The 10,114-nt window shown below is 47.3% G+C and overlaps 1 long non-coding RNA gene across 1 annotated transcript; it reads right to left on the bottom strand.

Annotated features, from left to right (window-relative positions):
* Window positions 1-4,010: 4,010 nt before the first annotated feature.
* On the bottom strand, window positions 4,011-8,688 carry LOC120993462. Its single transcript, XR_005777272.1, has 3 exons — window positions 8,521-8,688; window positions 7,301-7,305; window positions 4,011-4,056 (listed from the first exon to the last, which is right to left on the bottom strand). It is a non-coding gene; the product is annotated as an uncharacterized LOC120993462 (long non-coding RNA).
* Between the last annotated feature and the right edge of the window lie 1,426 nt (window positions 8,689-10,114).

Here is a 10,114-nt window from a genome sequence, read left to right on the forward strand (position 1 = left end):
TTTCATGCTTCACTATGTACCTCAAGACAGTTTCTGTTCATCTCAAGAAAGCAGCTTCCCCCATCTGGAAGGGGAAGGGAGGAACTTCCTCTTGCACATAGATGAGACAGAAAATACAGAGTTTATAGCCAATAGAAAAGATATACACCACCTTACACCCCCCACTCCTTCCTGTTCTATATTTACTGTCATATATACTGTCTGTTGTTTCAAAATAAACCAGAGATCTTGCTTTGACTCCCACCTGTGTGTGTTTCAGTTTGATCTTTCCGTGCACGTATTCCTTTAACATTGATTTGGAGCAGTACATCAACCAAACTGGCAGTTTGACCAGATCCAAAACAGTTGGCAGCCCAACGTGGGTCTCGAGTATAGGATCCCCTGATCCAGCACCCCCAGAGACCAGACGAGGAGGACCTCACTAACGGACACCGGAACTGCAGGCCCGTGATAAGAGGTAAGAAAACTGTCTTATAATACCTCCATGTGTCCTTTGGTGTATTAGTCCATCCGTGCCTGTCTTAGGGAGGGGTGCCGTGTAAACTTGGGGAATCCTCGAGGGCATTAACGTAAGAACCCCATGTGTTTTAAAGTCTTGATGTACTGTGTTTAAAAACTGTGAAGAATCTGTTGACAAGTATCACCGACTGAGAGTCAGGGAGTTCTCCTATTTGCCTCTATCGGAGAGCAGCCCTTTTGTCTGACTTGATCATAGAAGGGGGAGGAGTGGTCCGCAGCAGCCCAGAGGTGTGCTTGTCTGGTACTCAAAACTTTATCAGGTCTAGTGATTACTCTATACAGAGGTCTCTAGAGGGCTCCACTAGGTGAGGGAGATGATGGGACATTGCGCAAGGGTTCTTTCTGTATTGTGGTTTATTGTTTTTAATGTGCAACCCTTTGTAACGGAAACACAGACTGATAGAAACCCAAAGGTCTTCTAATGTGCCTGTGTCAATCGGTCACCCCGGTGTTTTGACCGAGAGATGACAGAAGGGAGGAGACCGGCCAGTGTCTACCTAGAGTGTGTGAAGCATTAGGCTCAACATGTTATATCAGGTTTCTGTGTTGTCCAGAACAAAGTGATGGTTCCCGAAAATGGGAAATGAGGAAAGGCTACTGTTCACCCGAACAGTACGTGGCAGACCGGAGAGGCAAACGCCATGTTAAATGTTTGAACAAGTTAGAAAAAAATGTATAACATACCAAAAGGTGGCACACTGTGCCCTGCTACGTGGCAGAAGTTGTTGAATGAGAAAAGAGGGAAGTTGGAGGACGAAAAGTTATTAGATACCATCCGTGTGTGGTTGGACTGTAACAGAGAATTTGAAAAGACGGGGTGAGAACAAAATTATGATGAAAGCAGCCGGAGATACTACTGTAAACCCGGTATACTAACTGGGCGCGAGCAGCCACCACCCTATAATGGCGCCGTCAGACAGGAAAAAGGCTGGACTTGTAAACTGTGCAGTCAGCAGAATTTCGCCACCAGTAATATGTGCCTAGCCTGTGCTCCACGCTCACATAACCACACCTCCGTAGTTCCCCAGCACGTCTCATCAGACCCCACTACGGCGCCATCTTTTCCACCTTTAATATCCTTTGGCCCGGATCACCCTGTCACCCCTAGTGTCCCGGTGGTCTCTATGCTGTACCCGATGATAAACCCGGATGTCACTTTTATGACTCCCCGTCAGATCACGACCCCCACACCCATAATGGTGGGAGGTCAGACAGAAGAGCCCGATCAAACGCAGTCTGATGAGGCGGTAGAATCTGTGTCGGGCACATGGACTCCCACCCCTCCCCAATTGGCACCATGGAACGAGGGTAGCCCTGCTGCACAGAACCCAAACACCGCCCTCCAGTGTCAGATTACTACATTCCAAAGAAACATGCAAGATCTAGAGAGAGGCAATTACAAAACCCTTAGGGAAGCTCTGGCACTAACGAATCCCCAGGGCCCGCCCAAATATGTGTCCTTCAATTCACAGCAGTTATTCACCATAGTGAATCTCTTGCCAGATCCTGATACTCACCCAATGCCATTTTAAAAGAAATTGTCTCAAGTGCATCAAACATATGGTTGTACGTGGTCTGATTTGCAAAGTATAGTGGAGAATGAGACCTGTGAATACTCACCACTGATATTAGATCACATCCATAAACCCGTTTTAATGGGTGCAAATTTTGACCCTAGGGACCCAGAATCTGGGTTACCTTTAATAGAACAGTTGCAGAAGTGGGCAAAGGACAGACTGGCTGACCAGTCCACCACTCTGCAAGACATAACACAGGAGAAAACAGAGACCGTTAAAAGAATTGTACAAAGAATAAAACAAAACTATAAAGACATAGGATTCAGCCCAAATGAACCCGTACATCTAAGACTCCTAGCGCGGTCTTTTGTGGATGGCCTTAAACCAGACCTTAACAAAACCCTAATAACCTGCCGTCCTGAATAGAAGTCTTTGCAACTGGATGTGTTAGAACAAATTGCAAAGGGGTTAGAGAGTAACACAAAGAAAACTTGTGCTGCTGTGATAGCAATAATGTCAGGAGAAGATGGTGGAGAACGCTTGCCACCTCGTGTCTGTTATGGGTGCATCAAGCCTGGGCACGTCAAACGGAACTGCCGTAGCAGACATCGGTGGCCAACCAATCAACATCGACGGGGGGGGGGCACTCTGCCTCCTTAATCGCACTAGGACGGTGGCAAACCAGTGCAGTGAGGGGACACTCCATATATGACAGTCACAACAAGATGCTATTACACTCCAAGTGCAGGCCCTCCTGCAGAATGGGGCAATCAAAGTAACTACCTCTACCTGTAACTCGCCCCTTTACCCAGTCTGGAAGAAGAGAGAGAAAGGACAGCCTCTAACGTACCGCATGGTGCAGTACCTCTGGGTTGTTAACGAGGCCACTGTCCTCGAGACGCCTATTGTCCCCAACCCACACACCCTCCTCGCTGGTGTCCCGCCCACTGCCCCTACTTTCACCGTCATTGATCTGGCCAATGCATTCTTTTCTGTTCCCTTACACGAGGACTGCCAATTCCTTTTCGCTTTTACACATGCTGGCAAATAGTACACCTGGACTGTTATGCCTCAAGGGGCCCAAAACATCCCTTCTTGCTTCAGCAAGGCTATGTCCTCTGTTGGTGCAACCCTGGCAGTCCAATCACCCGGAAGTGGAACTCCTGCAATATGTGGATGACCTACTCCTCTGTGCCGTCTCTCCGCAAGTCTGCCTATCCATGTCTGTTTCCCTTCTCCAGTTCCTGGCTTCTGCTTGCTGTCGATTCTCACAAGCCAAATTACAGCTGTGTCTCCCCAAAGTTGTCTTCCTAGGTCATTGCATCTCTCAAGGTAGCAAACAACTCACTGATGCCAGGAAAAAGGCAATCTCTGACATCCAACTCCCAGACTCCTCTCATCAGCTGCAAGCCTTTCTGGGCCTCATCACCTACTGAACACCCTGGATCCCTGATGCTTCAGTCCTAATGCAGCCCCTATATGACTGCATACCTCACAATGCTACTACACCTTTCCAGATGACAATGGAGGCAGGAGAAACCTTTCAGTCATTGAAGGCCGCCATTGCATCTGCCCCTGCTTTTGGCATCCTCAACTACAACCTTCCCTTCTACCTGTATATCATGGAATGTCAGGGCCACATGACTGGAGTACTTACTCAAACTCATGGTGGCCGCAATAGACCCCTGGGTTACTATTCTAAGTGCGTTGACCCCGTATCCAGAGCCTCCCCTTCCTGTGTCATAGCCGTCCATGCTGCCAGCTCTCTTCTGGACATCACATCAGACGTTATACTTGGTCACCCCCTCACTATTCTGGCTCCCCATGACATTTCTGCCATCCTTCAGCAGACTCAACTTAAACAGCTCACTGCACAACGCCACCTCCAGCTCCAGTGTAGTCTGCTCCTGCCAGAGAATGTTACCATTCAGAGATTCTACATCCTCAACCCTGCTGCACTCCTTCCTCTTCCAAGGGGGGGAGTATACTGGAGATTCTGAAGATTTTATTGATCTACATGCTGAAGAGGATCTTCAGGAAAACTATGGGCCTCAACCGATTCTCTTTATAAGGAGAAAGAACATAATTGCATCACAATGATGGAAGCTGAAGTAGGGACACCACCATCAGTCCAAGACACTCCACTGACAAACCCACATTGGACTCTCTTTGTGGACGGCTCAAGGAACGCCGTTGACAAAGGGAAGTTCCATACAGGCATGGCAGTCATTAGTGAGCATGACGTGTTGTGTGCAAGACAATTGCACCAGACCAGTCAGCACAGGAGGCTGAACTCATTGCCCTCACTTAAGCCTGCCTCATGGCAAAACACTCTACCGCTAATATCTACACAGATTCTAGATGTGCCTTTGCAGTAGTTCATGACTTTGGAATCATATGGAAGGCCCAACTTCAGCAGAGGACCCTGTCAGGGAAGGGTTATTATCTATAACAACACTGATGCCTAACTGGCTACTAACCACTCTTGTCCCTGACACAAAAACTTAACTTTTACTTCTTTATTAAAACAAGTGAAAAAATATAACAAGTGAGCTAGCTGAAAGATTAAAACTAGCTATACCCCATCTAAAGATGCTATTAATGACTGATATGAAATGTGTATATGCAGGCGGGGGTGCACTGACCCGCAGTGTCTTTCAACACAACCCTGCTGCATTCACTAGGGTTTAACACTGTGCTTGATATCTAATTACCATCACAATTCGGGTGTAAATTGTGGAACAAGCCTGTTCACACTCAATGTTATTGCATTAAGCACACCGATTTCAGTCTATTAACAGAGGAGTACAGCAAATTAAAACCTAGATTCCGCGCCCAACATGTTTCGCCAGCTAATCTGGCTTCATCAGGGGTGATGGGCAGACTTGAATGACCAACGCTGGTTTAAAGGATTTATAGGCTACCATCTCACTAACTGTGATAAAAGGAGCCAATACGGCATCTAGGTATCTATGCCTATACCATTTACCCAATGGGGATGTATGTTATAACTATGGCGGGCTCGATCGTCACCCGCCAAGAGGTGTTGCTATGTGACCCGCTGCGCAGTAGAAAACGGCACACAGACTTACCTTCCATACACGTCAATTATTCATTAATGTGCATGCGCCACGACTTAGTAATTCGGAGCCAGCTGCACCTGCACTTTGTCCTTTTATGACGATACTTATTCTGCGCATGCACCCGGACTTAGTAGTTTGAGGACAGACTGTAAATAGTAGTGCGGCACCGCCTACACTATCATACTTCTTCTTTCCTTATTTCTATTGCGCTCTGCGCCAGTACTTAATTTTAGTCTCTGTAGAAGTGTATTGTGGTCACTTTTCCTATATAGATAATTTTATTTAAATACATATATTAGATACTACACTTTTATATGGGCTAGATGGTTACTCTTCTAATTGCTGATATCTCATATTGTGAATCTTGCATTTGGTACCCTTATCAAGTTAGTGTTCTCCAATCTCTTTTAACAATCGACTAACTGATCTATTATACTCGTTTATCGGACCATATTTATTCCTCATATCTATGATCATCAATGTGTGGATTATTTGTATCCACCTAGTCATAACTATAAACTTAATAAGTACTACCAGCGTTATTGATATGCTCACACTATATTCAAGTCATTCAAGTCTGCCCATCACCCAGGAGCCGGAGCCACCCATAAGCAAGGTACGCCACCGCGTAGAGCGCACTCTTGCTGGAGGCGCCAGCCCGCGGCGCCGCCTCCTAGCTAATTTATTCACTTCATTTACCTCTGTTTAATCTCGCACAGGCGCACTGGCAGAGGCATCGTCGAGCGAAGTGCGCATGCACTGTCTTCCAGCGCACCTCATTCGACGATGCCTCTGCCAGTGCACTTGTGTGAGATTAAGGCGCTTCTCTGCAAATACACAGAGGCAAGTTAAGTAAATAAATTAGCTAGGAGGCAGCGCTGGGCAGGGAGGGGATCTGTGGATGACATTTATGGGGGTCTGTGGTGGATGACACCTATGGGAGATCTGTGAATGACACTTATGGGGGATCTGTTGTGGATGACATTTATGGGGGATCTGTGGATGACATTTATGGGGGATCTGTGGATGACACTGATGGGGATCTGTGGGTGACACTTATGGGGATCTGTGGATTACACTTATGGGGATCTGTGGATGACACTGATGGGGATCTGTGGATGACACTTATGGGGGATCTGTGGATAACACTTATGGGGGATCTGTGGATAACACTTATGGGGGATCTGTGGATGACACTTATGAGGATCTGTGGATGACATTTATGGGGATCTGTGGATGACATTTATGGGGATCTGTGGATGACACTGATGGGGATCTGTGGATGACAATGATGGGGATCTGTGGATGACACTGATGGGGATCTGTGGATGACACTTATGGGGATCTGTGGTTGACATTTATGGGGATCTGTGGATAACACTGATGGGGATCTGTGGATGACACTGATGGGGATCTGTGGATAACAATGATGGGGATCTGTGGATGACACTTATGGGGGATCTGTGAATGACACTTATGGGGGATCTGTGGATGACACTTATGGGGATCTGTGGATGACACTAATGGGAATCTGTGGATGACACTTATGGGGATCTGTGGATGACACTTATGGGGATCTGTGGATGACACTGATGGGGATCTGTGGATGACACTGATGGGGATCTGTGGATGACACTGATTGGGATCTGTGGATGACACTGATGGGGTCTGTGGATGACATGGTATGTAGCTGGAGGGAGAAAACGTGGCCATACCACAATGAAGGGTACAGTCTGTATAAATAGGTGGCCAACAGAAAATGGGCGGGTCAAAGGGCGTGGTCAATGTGCGGAGTCAATGAGGTTGGCAAAATTAGCTTTTGCCTAGGGTGGCAAAAATCCTTGCACCAGTGTCACAGCGGACAGTGGCGGAAACCTCCCGCCGTGCGATGTTAAAGGGATAATGGGAAGCTGCTAGGCCAGGACAGGAATCAGGGAGCAGGTCACCTTCTAATGCGTCCCTAACTCTGACTCCTAAACGTATGAGCCAACCCAGATGGTAGGAGGGCTCATACTCCGGAACCTCGGGTCCCTACTAGCCCTCAGGAGATCCCTAGACTAGGAGCAGGGTAAGACGACCTGTTCCTCCCAGACACAGACGAACAGGAGTCTCACTGGCCAAGCTGCAAGGAAAGGGGAACATATACAGCATATGGCAATGGCAGGTAAGTGAAACTAGTACCACACCTAGCTGCCACAGACACACAGCCTGGAACCCGTGCACAAGTGCTGATGTCCACACCAACATAAAAGGACACAGCACACACCACACATCACACAGGAACCCAGGAAACCATAGCTGCAAAAGGTGAGACACCACAAGAACATAAAGTTAACATCTTAACATATTCTTAACATCTTAACGTCTATGACCAAAAGGGTGGCCCTCACTGGATAGATGGCATAAGAAGACCAGGAGGATGACTCCATCATACAGCATGGCTGGAGTACCCCTCTGCTTCAGGCATCCAGCAGAAGCTAAATAGCCCAAGTAGCCACACCCACACAGACACACACTAGGAACGGAGTTAACCCTTCCAACACCAGACAAAGTAAGGTAGCCACTTAAAGGGGAAGTGCATATGCAACTTAATCCCGTGCATACCAAACAAAGAAAGTGCACACACACAAACACACGTTGCCTGATGCAACCGCATGCATAGACAGTGGACCGCCTAGCAACCAGCTCAGACTGCTCCACTGCCCACAACCTCATGTTGCCAACGGCAACCACACGTGAGGCAACATACTAACAGCCCTCACCTGTGGTTGACAACAAAAGCAGACCGCGGGAAACTGCATGCGGCTCAAGGAGTCGAGACCATGACCATGGTCGTGACAACCAGTCCTGCCATCACCCCTGATGAAGCCAGATTAGCTGGCGAAACATGTTGGGGGCGGAAACTAGGTTTTAATTTGCTGTACTCCTCTGTTAATAGACTGAAATCAGTGTGTTTGATGCATTGAGTGTTAACAGGCTTTTTCCCCAATTTGCACCCCATTTGTGGGGGAAATTAGATATCAAGCACAGTGTTATACCCTAGCGAATGCAGCAGGGTTGTGTTGAAAGACAGTGCGGGTCAGTGCACCCCCGCCTGCATATACACGTTTCATATCAGTCATTAATAGCATCTTTAGATGGTGTATAGCTAGTTTTAATCTTTCAGCTAGCTCACTTGTTATATTTTTTTGCTTGTTTTAATAAAGAAGTAAAAGTTAAGTTTTAGTGTCAGGGACAAGAGTGGTTAGTAGCCAGCTAGGCATCAGTGTTGTTATATGGAAGGCCCGGGAATACATCACAGCTTCAGGAACCCCAATCAAGAACGCTTCAGCAGTAGCGGCTCTAATGGCAGCAGTACTCCTGCCCACCCAAGTGGCAGTGATCAAGGTAAAGGCCCCTACTCGAGCTGACACCTCTGAGGCCAGAGGAAATTACCTAGCTGACCAAGCTGCCAAGAAAGCAGCAGTGGAAGAGGAAAGAGTCTAATCAGACCAGATTATGGTAGCACAGGAAGACCTGGAACAAAAAGAAGTCACATGTGACCTACTGAAACAAATGCAGAAACAGGCCACTCCCAGTCAGCCGTTGAAGAAGAATCTAGACTATGGACACAAGGAAAGAGAGTGTGCCTACCCAGAGCCCTCTATCCCCCAATAGCCCCACCCACCAATCTAAAACCATTATGAATGAACTATCTGACAAAATATGGGTGGCCCCAGGAATCACCCCGGTCCTGGTAAGACATACCCAGTCTTGCCTCATCTGTGCCGAATGTAACCCCTGCAGAACCGAGCCCACGCCCCGGAAATGTCTCCCAAAGGCCTTATATCCCTTTCAGAGGATACAAATTAACCACATATAGATGCCAATGTGCCAAAGGTTTCAATATGTGCTAGTAGTGATAGACTTGTTCTCTGGGTGGCCAGAAGCCTACCCCATGCGAAACCAGACAGCAACCACTACTGCTAAGAAACTAATGCAGGAAACTGTTTTATGGTTCAGGGTACCTCAGGTCATTGAGTGATCAGGGCCCAGCATTCACTGCTAGTATAACCCAAGAGGTCTGGAAGATGGTAGGGTCACACCTAGCATTTCACACCCCTTACCGACCTCAAAGTAGCGGCAAAGTTAAAAGACTGAACAAGGTGTTGAAATAAAAAATGCTGAAGATAACCCGGGAGACAGGGTTGCGTTCAGTTCTTTCCTATAACACTCTTTTCAGTTAGGCACACACCAAGGCCCCCACACAAACTGACCCCATACGAGATCATCTTTGGGACAGGGCCAAGAATGGGACAGTATTTTCCTCAGCAGCTACAAATGCATCATGAATCTGTTGCAAAATATGTGATAGCATTGAGCAAACAATTGTCTAACATATATGCACATATAAGTTTTCTCTTCCATTCCAGATCCACACTCCCTAGAAGGAAGCCACACTCTGAAACCTGGAGAGTGGGTGGTAGTCAAGAAACACGTCAGAAGCACCCTTGAGCCATGATACGAGGGACCCTACCAAGTGCTGTTGACTACCCCAACTTCCGTGAAACTCGAAGGGAGACCCATCTGGATCCACGCCTCACATTGTAAAAGATTAAAGGCCATTCTTACGACCCCGGAACAATAAGCCATGAGGATCCACCTACTTATCAGGACTTTGACCCATATACCAATTTAAATCCAGTAAAGATAAGGACAGGGAAGTGTCCTTGCCTGTCGCAGGATGGGCAGATGCCCCATGGCTCATGATAAACAGACCAGGACCCTCGATAGATTATAGCTCTACCCCCTGGCAAGAGGGATACTGGACTAATATCACATGTTTTCCTAGCTGGACTCACTGTTATTGTCTCCAAGTACAAACCAAAGGCATGACATTTAGTCCGCACATACACTCAGGTTGCAATGACTCAAAAACCGACAGCCATGTGCAGTGTATTGGTGTAGATGCCGTGAACGGAAAATACCTACCCTGTAACAACCGTACTGTACAGG

This window comes from Bufo bufo, chromosome 3 (genome assembly GCF_905171765.1).
Source record: "Bufo bufo chromosome 3, aBufBuf1.1, whole genome shotgun sequence".
In the NCBI taxonomy this organism is placed as follows: domain Eukaryota; kingdom Metazoa; phylum Chordata; class Amphibia; order Anura; family Bufonidae; genus Bufo; species Bufo bufo.